The sequence below is a fragment of the Fistularia commersonii genome, unplaced genomic scaffold (genome assembly GCF_037954325.1).
Source record: "Fistularia commersonii isolate RoL2024-O1a breed Wild unplaced genomic scaffold, RoL_Fcom_v1.0 HiC_scaffold_41, whole genome shotgun sequence".
Taxonomy (NCBI): Eukaryota; Metazoa; Chordata; class Actinopteri; order Syngnathiformes; family Fistulariidae; genus Fistularia; species Fistularia commersonii.
Window position 1 is genome coordinate 346,103 of NW_028233999.1, and position 23,677 is coordinate 369,779.

Here is a 23,677-nt window from a genome sequence, read left to right on the forward strand (position 1 = left end):
CAGATAAACACACGCACACACACATACACACACACACACAGACACACGCACACAAACACGCACAAACACACACACACACACACACACACACACCTGAACTCATCATAGCTGTGCTAATAGCATTGGCCAAAACGTATCCACAACAAAACAAACATTAGCTCATCCACTCATTCACATATGTGTGTGCCTAGAGGTATGGGAGCTCCAGTCATACGTCCGGGTGATCTATGTCCGGAGAAGGCTCACATTGGCCGGTCTAAGGGGTTCTTCTGCCCCCACAGCTTCCCCGCCTCTGAGAGGAGAAAAATTACCTCCGCTCCTCCGCTCCTCCGCTTTTCAGCTCCACCGCTCCTCCTCTATGGGCCCTGGTACTCCCCCCCCCCACCTAAACAAACTCTCACACATACACACACAAACACACTCACACACACACAAAAACACACACACACACACACACACACACACATACACACACACCTTAACTCATCATAGCTGTGCTAATAGCATTAGCCGAAACGCATCCACAACCAAACAAACATTAGCTCATCCACTCATTCACATGTGTGTGCCCAATGGTCCGAGAGCTCCAATCATACGTCCGGGGGATCTTTGTCCGGAGTATGCTCACATTAGCCAGTCTAAGGGGTTCTTCTGCCCCCAAACTTCCCCGCCTCTGAGAGGAGAAACATTACCTCCGCTCCTCCGCTTCTCAGCTCCATCGCTCCTCCGCTTTGGGCCCTGGAATTCCCGAACCGCTGGACATAAGCGAATCACGGGCCGGGCTTCTGCCCTCCTCCGCTCCTCAGCTCATCGTTCGAGGCCCCGGTACTCCCAGTCCGCGACCCCCCCCCACCTAAACAAATTCACACTCACACACACGCACACACACACACACAGACACACACACACACACACACAAACACACCTTAACTCATCATAGCTGTGCTAATAGCATTAGCCGAAACGCATCCACAACCAAACTGTTGCGTTTAAGTTCGCAGCTTCTTCGTTTTCCATGTTTCGGAAGGAATTCACAAGTTTGCCTTGTTTGAATCGTCTTTTATTTTCTTCTTCACAGCTCCGGGAATCAACATCGGTTAGCCATGGGACATGTACAGTACAGAGTGAGGGAAAAATTCCCGCCAGCACCGCTATACCAAAAAAAAAAACACTGACGTAGAAGTTAACGTCAAGTTAGCTGAACAGTCGCGAAAAACTAAAACAAGTCCCAAACCTTGTCATAAAGTGCCATGCATTTCCTGAGAGTAGATACAAATACAACATATGTATACTAGAATGTAAACTCAAATAAAACTAATGAGATCACCTATCTCAACACCCCCTCTTGATCTCAACATCCAAAAAAAATCTTTGGACATTTGAATTTCCAAATAACCACTTTTTGAATTGTTCTATTTTTACCTTTGTCATGAGTTTTGTCGAGATGTCTGCCAACATGTCCTCTGATGGACAATAGATAAGATTTATTTAACCCTCACTGAGTGCTTCACGAATGAAATGATATTTTACATCAATGTGTTTTGACCTTTGTCTGTTTACAGGATTCTTACTCAGTGCGATGGCCCCCTGATTGTCTCCGTAGATTGTTGTGCAACTGTACATTTTGTTGTCCATACCCGTCTCTTCACCTCTTTTACGCACTCTCCGTTGCTCTGGACTGTTGACCCTAAGTACCTGAAATCCTCCAGCTTCTTGATCTCCACTCCCTGTAGCCTCACCGCTCCACCCGAGTTCCTCTTGTTCTCACACATATATTCTGTCTTGCTGCGACTAACTTTCATTCCTCTCCTTTCCAGAGCATACCTCCACCTCTCTAGATTTTCCTCTACCTGTTGTCTGCTCTCACTACAGATCACAATGTCATCCGCAAACATCATGGTCCATGGGGATTCCTGTCTAACCTCATCTGTCAGCCTATCCATCACCATTGCGAACAAGAAGGGGCTCAGAGCTGATCCCTGATGGAGTCCCACCTCCACCTTGAACTTCTCGGTTACCCCTACAGCACACCGTACCAGTGTCTCACAGCTGGCATACATGTCCTGCACCAGTCTAACATACTTCTCTGCCACTCCAGACTTCCTCATACAATACCAGAGCTCCTCTCTTGGCAACCTGTCATATGCTTTTTCTAGGTCTACGAAAACGCAATGCAGCTCCCTCTGGCCTTCTCTGTACTTTTCTATTGGCATTCTCAACGCAAATACTGCATCTGTAGTACTCTTCCTAGGCATGAAGCCATACTGCTGTTCACAAATGCTGACTTCTGCTCTCAGTCTAGTTTCCACTACTCTTTCCCATAACTTCATTGTATGGCTCATCAACTTTATCCCTCTGTAGTTGCCACAATTCTGCACATCCCCTTGATTCTTAAAAATAGGCACCATCACACTTTGTCTCCATTCTTCAGGCATCTCCTCACTCTCTAAGATCCTGTTGAATAATCTAGTCAGAAAATCTACCGCTGCCTCTCCTAGACACTTCCACACCTCCACAGGTATATCATCAGGACCAACTGCTTTTCCACTCTTCATCCTCTTCAATGCCTTCCTCACTTCACTTTTACTCATTTTTGCTACTTTGTGGTCTACAATAATCACCTCTTCTACCCTTGCCTCTCTTTCATTTTCCACATTCATCAGCTCTTCAAAGTACTCTTTCCATCTTCCTGTCACTCTTCTAGCATCCGTCAATACATTTCTCTCTCTGTCCTTTATCACCCGGACCTGCTGTACATCCTTTCCATCTTTATCTCTCTGTTTCGCCAACCTGTATAGATCATTTTCAGCCTCCTTACTATCCAACCGAGCATACAAGTCATCATAAGCCCTTTGTTTTGCCTTTGCTACCTCTATCTTTACCTTTCGCCGCATCTCCCTGAACTCCTGTCTGTTCTCTTCAGTCCTCTCAGTATCCCACTTCTTCTTCGCGAACCATTTTCTCTGTATACACTCCTGCACTTCCTCATTCCACCACCAAGTCTCCTTATCTACTTTCCTACCAGATGACACACCAAGTACTCTTCTACCTGTCTCCCTGATAACACTAGCTGTTGTTGTCCAATCATCTGGAAGCTCTCCCTGACAACCCAGACCCTTTCTCAACTCCTCCCTGAAAACCATGCAACACTCTGCTGCAATAATTAAATCATCTACCCAAAGCAAACCTTCTCCACGGCTCTAAACTCGTTCGTCGCCGCTACTTGTGGAACACCGGATGGCTTTCTCCCTCCGCTTCGTTACATTTTATGTCCGCTAGATGGCGGCATCCGACTGTGCACAGCGCTTGGAGCTCCACCAGGCGATATGGCCGCTGTGTATGAGAGGAATAAACGAGTGGGGCCGTGAGTGCAATAAATCCCCCTCCACTTCTTACATGGATGTTATCACCCTGTTACTGTATTTTAACGATACCGCTGTGTTTTCCACCTCAATGTTAAGCCGATTTTTAAACATTAAAAACCAAATTGCTCGATTCAGTGACACCGAGGCCCTGAGTGGAGGACTTATGGAGTTGACTCCTCCGCTTATTCATAAGTGCATGTCTGGTGCTCCCGGAGCTTCACGCCGACGTCACGGGGATCCGTGTCCGAAGAAGGTGCACCTTGGCCGGTCTGCGGGGTCCTGTCGACTGGGAAGTTGAGACTGGCCCTTGGAAATAAAACGGAAAATAATTGAGAGCATATTTCTCAGTTAACAACGCCCCCACTTGCTCTCATATTATTGGTATCTTTGCCCATTTACATCAAAATAAAATACTCATGACCCAAACGACAAACAAAAACTTTGAAAAATTCAACAACTTAAACTGCGATGCAGGCTTTGTCATAACATCTACCGGCATCTCTTGTGTTGGACAATACTGTAGGGCTACCTTTCCACATATTTTCTTTGTGACATCTTAACACACTCTTCTGACTGACATATTTTCTGGGTGTTGATTTTGATCAGTTTGCCCAAGTCCTTCATTTTAAATCTAGCTGTAAGCATGATTTTCACCTCTTTCATTACTTCCTCATTACTTGCAGCTATGATTATATCATCTACCCATATTATGATGATGACTTTGTCATTTTGGTTTTCTTTGACATAGACACAATGATCTGCTTCATTCTGAATAAAGTCATTGTCAATCAAATAAGAATGGATCGTCAGATTCCAATTACGAACTGCCTGTTTAAGGCCGTATAGTGACTTTTCAAGTTTACGCACCAGCTTCTGTTTTGTATTTGTTACTTCATACCCTTCTGGTTGTTCTACACAGAGCTCACAATCTATGGGTGCATGAAGATAGACTGTCTTTACATCCATTTGGTGTAGTAACAAATATTCCTGAACTGATTTCTGCATTAACACCCTCACACTTGTCATATTTGCTGTTGGAGAAAATGTTTCCTCAAAATCCGTGCCATACTTTTGACTGTAGCCCTTAGCAACATAACAAGCTTTATATTTGTTTGTGCCATCTTCATTTCTTTTTAGCGCATACGCCCCCCCCCCCCCCCCCCCCCCCCCCCCCCCCCGCCACTGCACACTTGCCTTGGGGTAGCTGTGTTAGGGTAAAAGTGTTGTTCTCTCTCAATGACTCCATCTCTTCGTCCATAGATTTCATCCACTTGTCAGCATTGAGGGAACTTCTTGCCTCTTTAAATGTCTGTGGGACACCACACGCCAGTCTATAACAGTAGTCAATGTTAGTGAACACTTGGTCATCGTCAATAGCACTCGTCACATAACCATTAAAGTAACTGGGCTTCTTTTTGGTTCTAGTTGATCATCTCACATTGTCTGCACTGCTTGGCTGTGTCACACGGTCAGATATGGGGTTGCCCATTTCCAAGGTGTACAAAGGTGTACAAGACAGTGGTGAGCCCAGCGATGATATATGCACTAGAAACTGTTACAATGACCGAAAGACAGCAGGCAGAACTAGAGGTTGCAGATATGAGGATGTTGAGGTTCTCTTTGGGAGTGACCAGGATGGATAGGATCAGGAATGAGTCTATCAGACGAACAGCACATGTTCGATGTTTTGGAGAGAAGGTCAGAGAAGCCAGACTGAGATGGTTCGGTCATGTACAGAGGAGGGATAGAGAATATATTGGTAGACGGATGCTGGAATTGGAGCTGCAAGGCAAGAGGTCTCGAGGAAGACCAAAGAGAGGATTTATGGACGTGGTGAGAGAGGATATGAAGGTAGTTGGTGTGAGAGAGGAGGATACGGAGAATAGGGTTAGATGGAGAAAGTTGACTCGCTGTGGCCACACCTGACGGGAAAAGACAAAAGAAGAAGAAGAAGAAGAAGAAGAAGAAGAAGAAGAAGAAGAAGAAGAAGAAGAAGAAGAAGAAGAAGTTAGAAAGAGAGGGTGGGGGGGAAGCAAACCTTCTCCACGGCTCTAAACTCGTTCGTCGCCGCTACTCGGGGAACACCGGATGGCTTTCTCCCTCCGCTTCCTTACATTTTATGTCCGCTAGATGGCGGCATCCGACTGTGCACAGCGCTTGAAGCCCCACCAGGTGATCTGGCAGCTGTGTATGAGAGGAATAAACGAGTGGGGCCGTGAGTGCAATAAATCCCCCTCCACTTCTTACATGGATGTTATCACCCTGTTACTGTATTTTAACGATACCGCTGTTTTTTCGACCTCAATGTTAAGCCGATTTTTAAACATTAAAAAACCAGATTGCTCGATTCAGTGACACCGAGGCCGTGAGTGGAGGACTTATGGAATCGACTCCTCCGCTTATTCATATGTGCATGTCTGGTGCTCCCGGAGCTTCACGCCGACGTCACAGGGATCCGTGTCAGAAGAAGGTGCACCTTGGCCGGTCTGCGGGATCCTGTTGACTGGGAAGTTGAGACTGGCCCTTGGAAATAAAACGGAAAATAATTGAGAGCATATTTCTCAGTTAACAACGCCCCCACTTGCTCTCATATTATTGGTATCTTTGCCCATTTACATCAAAATAAAATACTCATGACCCAAACAACAACTTTGAAAAATTCAACAACTTAAACTGTGATGCAGGCTTTGTCATAACATGTGCCGGCATCTCTTGTGTTGGAAAATACTGTAGGGCTACCTTTCCACATATTTTCTTTGTGACATCTTAACACACTCTTCTGACTGACATATTTTCTGGGTATTGATTTTGATCACTTTGCCCAAGTCCTTCATTTTAAATCTAGCTGTAAGCATGATTTTCACCTCTTTCATTACTTCCTCATCACTCGCAGCTATGATTAAATCATCTACCCATATTATGATGATGACTTTGTCATTTTGGTTTTCTTTGACATAGACACAATGATCTGCTTCATTCTGAATAAAGTCATTGTCAATCAAGTAAGAATGGAGCATCAGATCCCAATGACGACCGACCTGTTCAGGGACGTATAGTGACTTTTCAAGTTTACACACCAGCTTCTGTTTTGTATTTGTCACTTCATACCCTTCTGGTTGTTCTACACAGAGCTCACAATCTATGGGTGCATGAAGATAGGCTGTCTTTACATCCATTTGGTGTAAGAACAAATTTTCCGGAACTGATTTCTGCATAAACACCCTCACACTTGTCATATTTGCTGTTGGAGAAAATGTTTCCTCGAAATCCGTGCCATACTTTTGACTGTAGCCCTTAGCAACATACCGAGCTTTATATTTGTTTGTGCCATCTTCATTTCTTTTTAGCGCTTTCGCCCCCCCACCCCCCACCCCCACCCCCACTGCACACTTGCCTTGGGGTAGCTGTGTTAGGGTAAAAGTGTTCTTCTCTCTCAATGACTCCATCTCTTCGTCCATAGATTTCATCCACTTGTCAGCATTGAGGGAACTCCTTGCCTCTTTAAATGTCTAACTGATCATAATCATCATCATCATCATCATCATCATCATCATCATCATCATCATCATCATCATCATCATCATCATTATCATCATCATCCTGGTCTGAGCTCATCTCTGTCTGGGTTTGTTGCTCTGGAGATGGGTTCGACACAAATTTTAGCAGTCTGTTTTCGTACTCTTTCACTATTTGGATAATATACAAAATAAGCTGGACTATTTTTGGCATATCCAATGAAAACTCCCTTCTCACCTCTTGAGTCAAGTTTCTTTTTGTTGTGCTTGTATGCATAGCACACAGCACCAAACTTTTGCATTTGTGACACATTTGGTTTCTTTCCCGTCAAGCCGAAACGCCCCCCCCCCCCCCACCACCACCACCACCACACACACATTAGCTCCTCCATTCATTCACATGTACACGCCGGCTGCTCCGGGAGCTCCACGCCGACGTTTCGGTGATCGATGTCCGCAGAAGGTGCACCATTGCCGGCCTGCGGTATCCTGTAGACCCCCCCCCCTCCATACACACATGCAATACGCCTTGAAACGCATCGCTCGCACCGACGCGGGTAATCCTTTACCCTACTTCCACAACAACGGCGAGAATCACATTGCGTCGGCCGCCGTGAGGAAGAGGGGGGGGGGGCATTAAGGGGGGGAGAGAGAGAGACATGGAGATTTTCTCAGCCTCTCATTCTTTTTTTTTTTTTTTTTTAATTGAACATAAATAGTACACACAAATATACAAATGTACAAATAAACATGGCAAGGTAGAACTGAATGTCAATGAAACAACCAGGGATGAGGAAGCAACGGACAGAAGGACATTTGTTCTGTATGGAATCAGAAGTTAATAGTGTTAACGGTTTGTGAGAAATTTACAGTGCTAGACAAAAAAAGAAATTAAAAGGAAATAATTAAATCAATAGATAGACAAATAAAAAATTAAAACGAAAAAAGATTGCAAGGGGAATACAACATATAATTAAGTTGGCGATTCACAAGGAATCTCAGACATCAAACTGTATATTTTTTGTTGTTTATATATAAACATATAGAAAACAAACATATGTTGTTTGTTGTTGTTATTTTTGGGATATATTGAGGAATATTTGTTGGAAAGGAGTCACAATCGCTTTTTGATAATGTCGAAGTGTATAGGTGGCTATAGAATTTAAAGATTTCTGTGGAAATTATAGCTTCATCTGTAATTTCCTTGTTGTTAAGACGGGCTTCCGCTTTGCTCCGCTCCTCCGCTCTTCCGCTCGGGCCCTGGAACTCCCGATCTGCGGGACTTCGGTGAATTCCGGGCCAGTCTTCTGCTCTTCTGCTCTCCTCCGCTTCTTCGCTCCCCCGCTTTGGACCCTGGAACTCCCGAACTGGGCCGGGCTTCTGCCCTCCGCCTCTCCTCTGCTCATCCGCTCCAGGCCCTGGCACTCCCTGTCATCCAGTCATTCGCATGTGCGTGCCCGGAGGTCCGGGAGCTCCACTCAAACGTCCGGGGGATAAGGGTAAGGGGTCCTGCTCCCCCCCCCCCTCTCCGCCTCTGAGAAGAGAAACATCTCCTCCGCTCCTCCGCTTCTCAGCTCCTCCGCTCCTCCGCTGCGGAACCAGGTACTACCGATCCGCCAGACTCAGGTGAATTGCGGACAGGGCTTTTGCTGTCCTCCGCTCCTCCGCTTTGGGCCCTGGAACTCCCGAACCGCTGGACATAAGCGAATCAAGGCCGGGCATCTGCCCTCCTCCGCTCCTCAGCTCATCCGCTCGAGGCCCTGGTACTCCCAGTCCGCGGGAACCCCCCCCATCCCCACCCACCCACCAAAACAAACTCTCACACACACATAAACACACGCACACACACACACACACACACACACACACACAGACACACACACACACACACAGACACACACCCATACACACACACACACACACACACACCTGAACTCATCATAGCTGTGCTAATAGCATTGGCCGAAACGTATCCACAACGAAACAAACATTAGCTCATCCACTCATTCACATATGTGTGTGCCCAGAGGTACGGGAGCTCCAGTCATACGTCCGGGTGATCTATGTCCGGAGAAGGCTCACATTGGCCGGTCTAAGGGGTCCTGCTGCCCCCAAGCTTCCCCGCCTTTGAGAAGAGAAACATAACTCCGCTCCTCCGCTTCTCAACTCCTCTGCTCCTCCGCTATGGGCCCTGGTACTCCCGATCCTCCGAACTCAGGCGAATAGCGTGACGTGCTTCTGCTCTCCTATAAGCCCCTACACACTTCAAACACGGCTGTTATCACCCTGTTACTGCATTACAATGACACATTTGCTTTTGATCTCAGTGTCTGCCACCGTAAGGAAAAAGCGGGGGGACGGGGGGGGGGGGGGGGGGGGACATAAGGGCATTCGTTCTGTATGTAATCAGAAGTTAATAGTGTTAACGGTTTGCGAGAATTTTTAATGCTAGACAAAAACAGAAAATTAAAAGGAAATAATTAAATAAATAGATAGAAAAATAAAATTAAAAACTAAAAAAAAAAATTGTAAGGGGAATATAACATGTAATTAAGTTGGCCGTTCACAAGGAATCTCAGACATCAAACTGTTTTTAATTGAACATTAATAGTACACACAAATATACAAATGTACAAATAAACATAGCAAGGTAGAACTGAATGTCAATGAAACAACCAGGGATGAGGAAGCAACGGACAGAAGGACATTTGTTCTGTATGGAATCAGAAGTTAATAGTGTTAACGGTTTGTAAGAAATTTACAGTGCTAGACAAAAAAAGAAATTAAAAGGAAATAATTAAATCAATAGATAGACAAATAAAAAATTTAAACGAAAAAAAAATTGCAAGGGGAATATAACATGTAATTAAGTTGTTTTTTTTTTTTTTCCAAAAAAAAAGGAATCTCAGACATGGGTAACTGTATATTTTTCAGTTTTTGGATTTTTCCATAAGTTTTAAGTTTTTTTTTTATAATTCAAAATCGTTTATGAAGAAATTAAAATTTGGGGAGCATTTTTGCATTCTGTTTTTGTGAATGAAGAACTTGGCCAGGCCTAAAAGAACATTGACACAGAGTTCATCTGTTATGTTGCTTATAAGTAAACCAAATGTGATATCATCTTTTGAGAGGGAAACTGGTGACGATGGAATGAGAATGAGAAAAAATATATGGTCAGTGGTTTCAATGTTGTCTTCACAAAATGTACAAATATTATCTTCAAAAGTAAAGCGTACCCGCAATAATTCCTTAGATGGGTAGATGTCATTCATAATTTAGAAGTGGGTCTCTTCTTGCCTTGGGGGGTATGGGTAGAGTCAGACACATAGTTCGCAGCGTGGCAGTCGATTCCTTATCAAATTTATTTCAAATATTATTTTTGTTTTGACGTCCAGGGAACAAGTTTCCTGTGAAACATGTCCTAATAAAGGAGTTGCTGCACTTTCTGTCCAGAATTGAGATTCCCTGGAGTGATAGTCGGGGTAACTGTGGTTGTACGGTTTGGTGCGTCATTATATTTTTGGTCAGGAATACAAATTGTCGAGGCAGTGCGTTTCGTAACTTTATCAACTCTAATATGGGAGGCTTAAATCTGTGTGTAGTACAGAACTGTTCATAGTCTAGACGACTGCCATTGTCATCCATCAAGTCAATTATTGACCATATACCTTTCTCAAAGCATTCCTTGTAAAACAGAGGTTGTTGCCACGCAGTACATATCTATTGTTCCAAATTATTGGACTGTGTGGTGAGAAATTGTGTACATATATCATTTTCCAGTATAATAGTATTTGTTTATGGAACTCTGAAAATTGGACAGGAATCTTGTTGATATCCAAGTCAGAGATAAGCACAAGACTTAGGCCACCGACTTTGTTAAATAAGTAGTTTGGAGTACAATACCAGAAAAAATGATGATGTTTGATCCAGGATTTCAACCAGTTCACCTTCAATGTCCCATTCAGGCAGTCCAACTCTATCACTTTCAGCCCTCCCTCACTTGTTTCTTTCCCCATATGTGATTTTTTTAGATGGTGTGGTCTGTTCCTCCAGATAAAGTTGAAATTTATTTGGTTAATAGATTTTATGAGTTGATTTGGAGCAGCATTGGAATACACTGGGTATATACATCTGGATAAATATTCCATTTTAGTCAAATATATCCGGCCTAATATTGATAAATCTCTTTGGAGCCATATATTCAATTTTGCTTTACTTTGATTCAGTTTAGATTCAATGTTCCTGGATTGATTTAACTTTTGGTCCTTAGATAGGAAAATGCTCAAGTATTTTATTTCTGATTTGATAGGAACATTGCTGATTTCCTTTAGTGGTGAGTCATGCAGCGCAAGAAGTTTGCATTTCTTCAAGTTTAATGACAATCCTGAAGCCTTGGAGAATGTTTTAATTTTTTCAACGCTTATTGGGACTTGATGTTCATTTTTCAAAACTAAGGGTGTGTCATCTGCCAGCAGGCTAATAACAATTTCTGTCCCTGACATTATTTCTGTCCCACACATACACACACACACACACACACACACACACACACACACACACACACACACACACACATAGACACACACACACTCACACTCACACACACCTTAATTCCACTCTTTTATATACGCATGTCTGGAGTTCCGGGGGGCTCGTTCTCAACGTTCTGGGGATAATCATAGCTGTGCTGATAGCATTAGCCGAAACGCCCCCCCCCCCCCTTCCCCCCCACACCACCACCACCCCACACACACACATTAGCTCCTCCATTCATTCACATGTACACCGCCGGCTGCTCCGGGAGCTCCACGCCGATGTTTCGGGGATCGATGTCCGGAGAAGGTGCACCATTGCCGGTCCGCGGTGTCCTGTAGACCCCCCCCCCTCCATACACACATGCAATACGCCTTGAAACGCATCGCTCGCACCGGCGTCCTACTGCCCCTAAACTTCCCATCCTCTGCCATTGAGAAGAGAACATTACCTCCGCTCCTCCATTCCTCCGCTTCTCCGCTCCACCGCTCCTCCGCTCCTCCGCGATGGGCCCTGGTACCCCCCCCCATCTAAACAAACTCTCACACATACACACACGAACACACTCACACAGACACAAAAACAAACACACACACACACACACACACACACACACACACACACACCTTAACTCATCTTAGCTGTGCTAATAGCATTAGCCGAAACGCATCCACAACCAAACAAACATTAGCTCATCCACTCATTCACATGTGTGTGCCCAATGGTCCGGCAGCTCCAATCATACTACCGGGTGATCTATGTCCGGAGAATGCTCACATTAGCCCGTCTAAGGGGTTCTTCTGCCCCCAAGCTTCCCCGCCTCTGAGAGAAGAAACATTACCTCCGCTCCTCTGCTCCTCCGCTTCTCAGCTCCACCGCTCCTCCGCGATGGGCCCTGGTACTCCCCCCCCTCCCCCCCACCTAAACAAACTCTCACACAAAATCACTCACACACACACAAAAACACACAAACACACACACACACACATACACACACACCTGAACTTATCATAGCTGTGCTAATAGCATTAGCCGAAACGCATTCACAACCAAACAAACAATTAGCTAAACCACTCATTCACATGTGTGTGCCCAATGGTACTCCCTGTCCACGACCCCCCCCCCCCACCAAAAGAGCCTCTCACACACACACACACACACAAAGACACTCACACACACACAGACACACACATAATCACATACACATACCTTAAGTCTTCATAGCTGTGCTAATAGCTTTAGCCGAAACGCATCCACAACCAAACAAACATTAGCTCATCCACTCATTCACATGTGTGTGCCCTGGTACTCCGTGTCCGCGACCCCCCCCCCCCACCAAAACAAACTATCACACACATACACAAAGACACTCACACACACACACACACTGACACACATACACACATTAAGTCATCATAGCTGTGCTAGTAGCATTCGCCGAACGCATCCACAACCAAACAAACATTAGCTCATCCACTCATTCACATGTGTGTGCCCAATGGTCCGCTTCTCCGCTCCACCGCTCCTCCACTATGGGCCCTGGTACTCCCGATCCGCCGGACTCAGGAGAATTAAGAATAAGAATCAGAACAACTTTATTAATCCCGAAGGAAATTGCAGTGCCAGAGTTAAAGAAAATATAACAGTAATAAATAATAAAAGAAAGGCAGAATTATAAATAAAAATAAACTATAAACTATAAAGTGTTTCAGTGAAACTATAGAGTGTCTTAGTAAGCACTGATAAAACTATAAGTGTCTTAGTAACAAGTGGGGTAAGGAGTGCGCAATAGTATGATAGAAGGGAACATTATAGTGTAGCTGTTATGAGATGAGATGAAATATTGCACAATGTAGCTGTTATGAGATGAAATATTGCACAGTTTCTGAATATTGCACAGAAATGAGATATTGCACATTTTTGTTTGTTTTTAAGTTAAAGATAGGTTTTTATGGTTGCCGGCGGCTGAATGGGACGTGCTTCTGCCCTCCATCCGCTCCACAGCTCATCCGCTCCAGGCCCAGCTACCCCCTGTCCGCGCCCCCCCCCCCACCTAAACAAACTGTCACACACATATACACAATCGCACACACAAACACACACACACACACACACAAGAACACACAAACACACAAGAACACACAAACACACAAACACACACACACACACACACACCTTAAGTCATCATACCTGTGCTAATAGCTCCCAAGCTTCCCCGCCTCTGAGAGGAGAAACAATACCTCCGCTACTCCGCTTCTCAGCTCCACCGCTCCTCCGCTATGGGCCCTGGTAACCCCCCCACCTAAACACACTCACACACACACAAAAACACACAAACACACACACGCACACACACACACATACACACACACAAACACACACACAAACACACCTTAACTCATCATAGCTGTGCTAATAGCATTAGCCGAAACGCATCCACGACCAAACAAACATTAGCTCATCCACTCATTCACATGTGTGTGCCCAATGGTCCGGGAGCTCCAATCATACGTCCGGGGGATCTATGTCCGGAGAATGTGAGCATTAGCCCGTCTAAGGGGTTCTTCTGCCCCCAAGCTTCCCCGCCTCTGAGAGAAGAAACATTACCTTCGCTCCTCTGCTCCTCCGCTTCTCAGCTCCACCGCTCCTCCGCTATGGGCCCTGGTACTCCCCCTCCCCCCCCCACCTAAACAAACTCTCACACAAAATCACTCACACACACACAAAAACACACAAACACACACACACACACATACACACACACACCTTAACTCATCATAGCTGTGCTAATAGCTTTAGCCGAAACGCATCCACAACCAAACAAACATTAGCTCATCCACTCATTCACATGTGTGTGCCCTGGTACTCCGTGTCCGCGACCCCCCCCCCCCCCCCACCAAAACAAACTATCACACACATACACAAAGACACTCACACACACACACACACACTGACACACATACACACATTAAGTCATCATAGTTGTGCTAATAGCATTAGCCGAAATGCATCCACAACCAAACAAACATTAGCTCATCCACTCATTCACATGTGTGTGCCCAATGGTTCGCTTCTCCGCTCCACCGCTCCTCCGCTCCTCCGCTCCTCCGCTATGGGCCCTGGTACTCCCGATCCGCCGGACTCAGGAGAATTATGGGACGTGCCTTTGCCCTCCATCCGCTCCACAGCTCATCCGCTCCAGGCCCAGCTACCCCCTGTCCGCGCCCCCCCCCACCTAAACAAATTGTCACACACATATACACAAACGCACACACAAACACACACACACACACACACACAAGAACACACAACACACAAACACACAAACACACACACACACACACACACCTTAAGTCATCATACCTGTGCTAATAGCTCCCAAGATTCCCCGCCTCTGAGAGGAGAAACAATACCTCCGCTACTCCGCTCCTCCGCTTCTCAGCTCCACCGCTCCTCGGCTATGGGCCCTGGTACCCCCCCCCCCCCACCTAAACACACTCACTCACACACAAAAACACACAAACACACACACGCACACACACACACACATACACAAACACACCTTAACTCATCATAGCTGTGCTAATAGCATTAGCCGAAACGCATCCACTACCAAACAAACATTAGCTCATCCACTCATTCACATGTGTGTGCCCAATGGTCCGGGAGCTCCAATCATACGTCCGGGGGATCTATATCTGGAGAAGGCTCACAGTGGCTGGTCTAAAGCGTCCTACTGCCCCCAAACTTCCCATCCTCTACCTTTGAGAAGAGAAAAATGACCTCCGCTCCTCCATTCCTCCGCTTCTCCGCTCCACCGCTCTTCCGCGATGGGCCTTGGTACCCCCCCTCCACCTAAACAAACTCTCACACACACACACATGACCACCCTCACACAGACACAAAAACAAACAAACAGACACACACACACACACACACACACACACACCTTAACTCATCATAGCTGTGCTAATAGCATTAGCCGAAACGCATCCACAACCAAACAAACATTAGCTCATCCACTCATTCACATGTGTGTGCCCAATGGTCCGGGAGCTCCAATCATACGTTCGGGGGATCTATGTCCGGAGAATGCTCACATTAGCCCGTCTAAGGGGTTCTGATGCCCCCAAGCTTCCCCGCCTCTGAGAGGAGAAACTATACGTCTGCTACTCCGCTCCTCCGCTCCTCCGCTTCTCAGCACCACTGCTCCTCCGCTTTGGGCCCTGGAATTCCCGAACCGCTGGACATAAGCGAATCAAGGCCGGGCATCTGCCCTCCTCCGCTCCTCAGCTCATCTGCTCGAGGCCCTGGTACTCCCTGTCCGCGACCCCCCCCCCACCTAAACAAACTCACACACACACACACACACGAACACACACACAGACACACACACACACACACCTTAACTCATCTTAGCTGTGCTAATAGCATTAGCCGAAACGCATCCACAACCAAACAAACATTAGCTCATCCACTCATTCACATGTGTGTGCCCAATGGTCCGGCAGCTCCAATCATACGACCGGGGGATCTATGTCCGGAGAATGCTCACATTAGCCCGTCTAAGGGGTTCTGCCCCCAAGCTTCCCCGCCTCTGAGAGAAGAAACATTACCTCCGCTCCTCCGCTCCTCCGCTCCTCCGCTTCTCAGCTCCACCGCTCCTCCGCTATGGGCCCTGGTACTCCCCCCCCCCACCTAAACAAACTCTCACACAAAATCACTCACACACACACAAAAACACACAAACACACACACACACACACATACACACACACCTTAACTCATCATAGCTGTGCTAATAGCATTAGCCGAAACGCATCCACAACCAAACAAACATTAGCTCATCCACTCATTCACATGTGTGTGCCCTATGGTACTCCCTGTCCGCGACCCCCCCCCACCAAAAGAGCCTCTCACACACACAAAGACACTCACACACACACAGACACACATATACACTCATACACACACCTTAAGTCTTCATAGCTGTGCTAATAGCTTTAGTCGAAACGCATCCACAACCAAACAAACATTAGCTCCTCCACTCATTCACATGTGTGTGCCCTGGTACTCCTTGTCCGTGACCCCCCCCCCCCCCCCCCCCCTACCAAAACAAACTATCACGCACATACACAAAGACACTCACACACACACACACACTGACACACATACACACATTAAGTCATGATAGCTGTGCTAATAGCATTAGCCGAAATGCATCCACAACCAAACAAACATTAGCTCATCCACTCATTCACATGTGTGTGCCCAATGGTCCGCTTCTCCGCTCCACCGCTCCTCCGCTATGGGCCCTGGTACTCCCCCCCCCCACCTAAACAAACTCTCACACAAAATCACTCACACACACACAAAAACACACAAACACACACACACACACACATACACACACACCTTAACTCATCATAGCTGTGCTAATAGCATTAGCCGAAACGCATCCACAACCAAACAAACATTAGCTCATCCACTCATTCACATGTGTGTGCCCTATGGTACTCCCTGTCCGCGACCCCCCCCCACCAAAAGAGCCTCTCACACACACAAAGACACTCACACACACACAGACACACATATACACTCATACACACACCTTAAGTCTTCATAGCTGTGCTAATAGCTTTAGCCGAAACGCATCCACAACCAAACAAACATTAGCTCCTCCACTCATTCACATGTGTGTGCCCTGGTACTCCTTGTCCGTGACCCCCCCCCCCCCCCCTACCAAAACAAACTATCACGCACATACACAAAGACACTCACACACACACACACACTGACACACATACACACATTAAGTCATGATAGCTGTGCTAATAGCATTAGCCGAAATGCATCCACAACCAAACAAACATTAGCTCATCCACTCATTCACATGTGTGTGCCCAATGGTCCGCTTCTCCGCTCCACCGCTCCTCCGCTATAGGCCCTGGTACTCCCGATCCACAAACACACACAAACACACACACACACACACAAGAACACAAAAACACACAAACACACAAACACCCACACACACACACACCTTAAGTCATCATAGCTGTGCTAATAGCATTAGCCGAAACGCATCCACAACCAAACAAACATTAGCTCGTCCACTCATTCAAATGTATGTGCCCAGAGGTCCTGGATCTCCGGTCATACGTCCGGGGCATCTAATTCCGGAGAAGGCTCACATTTGCCGGTCTAAGGGGTCCTGCTGCCCCCAAGCTTCCCCGCCTTTGAGAAGAGAAATATAATATCACTCCTCCGCTCCTCCGCTTCTCAACACCTCCGCTCCTCCGCTATTGGCCCTGGTACTCCCGATCCTGCAAACTCAGGAGAATTGCGAGAGGTGCTTCTGCTCTCCTCCACTCCTCCGCTTCTCCGCTCCTCCGCTTTTCCGCTTTGGGCCCTGGAACTCCCGAACCGCTGGATATAAGGGAATCACGGGCTGGGCTTATGCCCTCCTCTGCTCCTCAGCTCATCCGCTCGAGGCCCTGGTACTCCCTGTCCGCGACCCCCCCCCACCTAAACAAACTCTCACACACACACACAGACACACTCACACACACACACACACACACACACACACACACACGCACACCTTAACTCATCATAGCCGTGCTAATAGCATTAGCCGAAACGCATCCACAACTAAACAAACATTAGCTCTTCCACTCATTCACATGTGTGTGCCCAATGGTCCGGGAGCTCCAATCATACGTCCGGGGGATCTATGTCCGGAGAATGCTCATATTAGCCCATCTAAGGGGTTCTGCTGCCCCCAAGCTTCCCCGCCTCTGAGTGGAGAAACAATACTTCCGCTAATTCGCTCCTCCGCTTCTCAGCTCCACCGCTCTTCCGCTATGGGCCCTGGTACTCCCCCCCTCCACCTAAATAAACTCTCACACATACACACACAAGAACACACTGACACACAAACACACAAAGACACACACACAGCTCAGCTCCACCGCTCCTCCGCTTTGGGCCCTGGAATTCCCGAACCGCTTGACATAAGCGAATCACGGGCCGGGCTTCTGCCCTCCTCCGCTCCTCAGCTCATCCGCTCTTGGCACTGGTACTCCCTGTCCGCGACCCCCCCCCCCCACCAAAACAACCTCACTCACACAAACACACAAAGACACTCACACACACACACAGACACACACACACCTTAAGTCTTCATAGCTGTGCTAATAGCGTTAGCCGAAAAGCATCCACAACCAAACAAACATTAGCTCATCCAATCATTCACAAGTATGTACCAAGAGGTCCGGGAGCCCCGGTCATACGTCCGGGAGAGCTATGTCCATAGAAGGCTCATATTGGCCAGTCTAAGGGGTCCTGCTGCCCCAAAGCTTCCCCGCCTTTGAGAAGAGAAACATAAGTCTGCTCCTCCGCTCCTCCGCTCCACCGCTCCACCGCTTCTCCGTTCTTCCACTCATCCGCTCCGCCGCTGATCCGCTCCGGGCCTTAGTACTCCAGAACTGCTGGACATAAGCGAATCAGGCTCCAAGCCCTGTTACTCCCTATCCGCGGGACTCTGTCGAAATATGGACCGTGCTTCCCCTCTCCTCCACTCCTCCGCTCCTCCGCTCTTCCGCTCCTCCTCTCCTCCGCTCCTCCGCTTCTCCGCTCCTCCGCTCCTCCGCTCCTCCGCTCCTCCGCTCCTCCGCTCCTCCGCTCCTGGCCCTGGTACTCCTGAACTGCTGGACATAAGCGATTCAGGCTCCAAACCCTGGTACTCCCCTTCCGCGGGACTCAGGCGAATTGTCGGACGGGCTTCCGCTCTCCTCCGCTCCTCCGCTCCTCTGCTCTTCCGCTCCTCCGCTCCTCCGCTCCTCCGCTCCTCCGCTCCTCCGCTTCTCCGTTCTTCCGCTCATCCGCTCCGCCGCTCATCCGCTGCTGGCCCTGGTACTCCTGAACTGCTGGACCTGGGCGAATCAGGCCCCAGGCCCTGGTACTCCCTCTCCGCGGGACTCAGGTGAATTGTCGGCCGGGCTTCCGCTCTCCTCCGCTTCTCTTCTCATCCGCTCCTCCGCTCAAGTTCCTGGTACTCCTGACCGTTGGATATAAGTGAACCTGCTCAAGGCCCTGGTACTCCCAATCCGCGGGACTCTGGCGAAATGTGGACCGTGCTTTCCCTCTCCTCCGCTCCTCCACTCATCCGCCCCTCCGCTCCTTTGCTCCTCCGCTCCTCCGCAATGGCCCTGGTACTCCTGAACTGCTGAACATCATTTAATCACGCTACAGGCCCTGGTACTCCCTTTCTCCGGGATTTAGGCATATTGTGGTCCATGCTTCCACTCTCCTCCGCTCCTCCGCGCCTCTGCTCCTCCGCTCCTCCGCTCCTCGGCTCCTCCGCTCCTCCGCTTCTCCGTTCTTCCGCTCATCCGCTCCGCCGCTCATCCGCTACTGGCCCTGGTACTCCTGAACTGCTGGACCTGGGTGAATCAGGCTCCAGGCCCTGGTACTCCCTCTCCGCGGGACTCAGGTGTATTGTCGGCCGGGCTTCCGCTCTCTTCCGCTTCTCCCCTCCTCCGCACCTCCGCTCCTCCGCTCCTCTGCTCATCTGCTCCTCCGCTCCCCCGCTCCAGGCCCTGGTACTCCCAATCCACGGGACTTAGGCGAATTGTCGGCCGGGCTTCCGCTCTCCTCCGCTCCTCCGCTCCTCCACTCCTCCGCTCCTCCGCTCCGGCCCTGGTACTCCTGAACTGCTGGACATAAGCGAAACAGGCTCCAGGCCCTGGTACTCCCTTTCCGCGGGACTAAGGCAAAAAGTGGGCCGGGCTTCCGCTCTCCTCCGCTCCTCCGCTCCTCCACTCATCCAACCCTCCGCTCGTCCGCTCCTCCGCACTTGGCCCTGGTACTCCTGAATTGTTGAACATCATTAAATCACGCTTCAGGCCCTGGTACTCCCTCTAAGCGGGACTCAGGCGAATTGTCGGCCGGATTCCGCTCTCCTCCGGTCCTCCGGTCCTCCGGTCCTCCGGTCCTCCGGTCCTCCGCTCCTCCGCTCCACCGCTCCGGCCCTGATACTCCTGAACTGCTGGACATAAGCGAATCAGGCTCCAGGCCCTGGTACTCCCTCTCCGCGGGACTAAGGCGAATTGTCGGCCGGGCTTCCGCTCTCCTCCGCTTCTCCGCTCCTCCGCTCCTCCGCTCCTCCGCTCCTCCGCTCTAGGCCCTGGTACTCCTGAACTGCTTGCCATAAGCGGATCAGGCTCCAGGCCCTGGTACTCCCAATCCGCGGGACTCAGGCGAAATGTGGGCCGGGCTTCCGCTCTCCTCCGCTCCTCCGCTCCTCCACTCCTCCGCTCCTCCGCTCCGGCCCTGGTACTCCTGAACTGCTGGACATAAGCGAAACAGGCTCCAGACCCTGGTACTCCCTTTCCGCGGGACTTAGGCGAATATTCGGCCGGGCTTCCGCTCACCTCCGCTCCTCCGCTCCTCCGCTCCTCCGCTCCTCCGCTCCTCCGCTCCTCCTCTCTGGGCCCTGGTACTCCTGAACTGCTTGCCATAGGCATATCAGGCTCCAGGCCCTGGTACTCCCAATCCGCGGGACTAAGGCAAAAAGTGGGCCGGGCTTCCGCTCTCCTCCGCTCCTCCGCTCCTCCACTCATCCAACCCTCCGCTCGTCCGCTCCTCCGCACCTGGCCCTGGTACTCCTGAATTGTTGAACATCATTAAATCACGCTTCAGGCCCTGGTACTCCCTCTAAGCGGGACTCAGGCGAATTGCCGGCCGGGCCTCCGCTCTCCTCCGCTCCTCCGCTCCAGCCCTGGTACTCCTGAACTGCTGGATATCATTAAATCACGCTTCTGGTCCTGGTACTCCCTTTCCGCGGGACTCAGGCGAATTGTCGGCCGGATTCCGCTCTCCTCCGGTCCTCCGGTCCTCCGGTCCTCCGCTCCTCCGGTCCTCCGCTCCTCCGCTCCACCGCTCCGGCCCTGGTACTCCTGAACTGCTGGACATAAGCGAAACAGGCTCCAGGCCCTGGTACTCCCTTTCCGCGGGACTTAGGCGAATATTCGGCTGGGCTTCCGCTCACCTCCGCTCCTCCGCTCCTCCGCTCCTCCGCTCCTCCGCTCCTCCTCTCTGGGCCCTGGTACTCCTGAACTGCTTGCCATAGGCATATCAGGCTCCAGGCCCTGGTACTCCCAATCCGCGGGACTAAGGCAAAAAGTGGGCCGGGCTTCCGCTCTCCTCCGCTCCTCCGCTCCTCCACTCGTCCAACCCTCCGCTCGTCCGCTCCTCCGCACCTGGCCCTGGTACTCCTGAATTGTTGAACATCATTAAATCACGCTTCAGGCCCTGGTACTCCCTCTAAGCGGGACTCAGGCGAATTGCCGGCCGGGCCCCCGCTCTCCTCCGCTCCTCCGCTCCTCCGGTCCAGCCCTGGTACTCCTGAACTGCTGGATATCATTAAATCACGCTTCTGGTCCTGGTACTCCCTTTCCGCGGGACTCAGGCGAATTGTCGGCCGGATTCCGCTCTCCTCCGGTCCTCCGGTCCTCCGGTCCTCCGCTCCTCCGCTCCTCCGCTCCTCCGCTCCACCGCTCCGGCCCTGGTACTCCTGAACTGCTGGACATAAGCGAATCAGGCTCCAGGCCCTGGTACTCCCTCTCCGCGGGACTAAGGCGAATTGTCGGCCGGGCTTCCGCTCTCCTCCGCTTCTCCACTCATCCGCTCCTCCGCTCCTCCGCTCCTCCGCTCTAGGCCCTGGTACTCATGAACTGCTTGCCATTAGCGAATCAGGCTCCAGGCCCTGGTACTCCCAATCCGCGGGACTCAGGCGAAATGTGGGCCGGGCTTCCGCTCTCTTCCGCTCCTCCGGTCCTCCACTCCTCCGCTCCTCCGCTCCGGCCCTGGTACTCCTGAACTGCTGGACATAAGCGAAACAGGCTCCAGGCCCTGGTACTCCCTTTCCGCGGGACTTAGGCGAATTGTTTGCCGGGCTACCGCTCTCCTCCGCTCCTCCGCTCTTCCGCTCCCCCGCTCCGGGCCCTGGTACTCCGGACCGCTTGACATAAGTGTATCAGGCTCCAAGCCCTGGTACTCCCAATCCGCGGGACATAGGGGAAATGTGGGCCGGCCTTCCGCTCTCCTCCGCTCCTCCGCTCCTCCGCTCCTCCGCTCCTCCGCTCATCCGCTCATCCGCTCATCCGCTCATCCGCTCATCCGCTCATCCGCTCATCCGCTCCTGCGCTCCTCCGCTCCTCCGCTCCTGGCCCTGGTACTCCTGAACTGCTGGACATAAGCGACTCAGGTTCTAGGCCCTGGTACTCCTTCTCCGTGGGACTCAGGCGAATTGCCGGCCGGGCTTCCGCTCTCCTCAGCTCATCCGCTCATCCGCTCATCCGCTCCTCCGCTCCTCCGCTCCTCCGCTCCTCCGCTCCTCCGCTCCTCCGCTCCTCCGCTCCACCGCTCCGGCCCTGGTACTCCTGAATTGCTGGACATAAGCGAATCAGGCTCCAGGCCCTGGTACTCCCTCTCCGCGGGACTAAGGCGAATTGTCGGCCGGGCTTCCGCTCTCCTCCGCTTCTCCGCTCCTCCGCTCCTCCGCTCCTCCGCTCCTCCGGTCCTCCGGTCCTCCGCTCTAGGCCCTGGTACTCCTGAACTGCTTGCCATAAGCGAATCAGGCTCCAGGCCCTGGTACTCCCAATCCGCGGGACTCAGGCGAAATGTGGGCCGGGCTTCCGCTCTCCTCCGCACCTCCACTCCTCCGCTCATCCGCCCCTCCGCTCCTCCGCTCCTCCGCTCCGCCGCTCTGGGCCCTGGCACTCCTGAACTCCTTGCCATAAGCGAATCAGGCTCCAGGCACTGGTACTCCCAATCCGCGGGACTCAGGCGAAATGTGGGCCGGTCTTCCGCTTTCCTCCCCACCTCCGCTCCTCCACTCATCCGCCCCTCCGCTCCTCCGCACCTGGGCCTGGTACTCCTGAATTGCTGAACATCAATAAATCACGCTTCTGGCCCTGGTACTCCCTCTCCGCTGGACTCAGGCGAATTGTCGGCCGGATTCCGCTCTCCTCCGCTCATCCGCTCCTCCGCTCCACCGCTTAAACGTTATTTTGCTCATCCGCTCCTCCGCTCCTCCGCTCCTGGCCCTGGTACTACTGAACTGCTGGACATAAGCGAATCAGGCTCCAGGACTTGGTACTCCCTCTCCGCGGGACTCAGGCGAATTGCCGACCGGGCTTCCGCTCACCTCAGCTCATCCGCTCCTCCGCTCCTCCGCTCCTCCGCTCCTCCGCTCCT